Genomic DNA, 469 nt, shown 5'->3' with positions numbered 1-469 from the left:
CCACTGCCGCCCCTGCCTCGACGCCGCCCCTCCTCCCCGTTCGGTCCGGCTCCGGCGACCCCCTTTCCTCCTTGTCCCCTCGATCCTCTTCATATAATTTTTTTTCATATAATTTTTTTTCATATGCATATGTTGATTATATGGATGGATGGATGATGTATATGTTCATTATATGGATGGATGGATGATGTATGCTTTTTTTCATATAATTTTTTTAGGCAGATTTTTAGATTTTTTAGGCAGATTTTTAGAATTTTTTGTGTATGTATGTTATGTTTATATGTATGTATGTATGTTCATATGTATGTATGTTTATATGCAAAGCATATGCAAAGAAAATGTATGAATGGTCATATGCAAAGAAAAATGTATGTATGGTCATATGCAAAGAAAATGTATGTATGTATGTTCATATGAAAGAAAAATGTATGTATGTATATCTGTTTATATGTCTTTTTTTAATTTTTTT

This window comes from Triticum aestivum, chromosome 2D (assembly GCF_018294505.1).
Source record: "Triticum aestivum cultivar Chinese Spring chromosome 2D, IWGSC CS RefSeq v2.1, whole genome shotgun sequence".
In the NCBI taxonomy this organism is placed as follows: domain Eukaryota; kingdom Viridiplantae; phylum Streptophyta; class Magnoliopsida; order Poales; family Poaceae; genus Triticum; species Triticum aestivum.
This window is presented reverse-complemented; position numbering follows the sequence as displayed.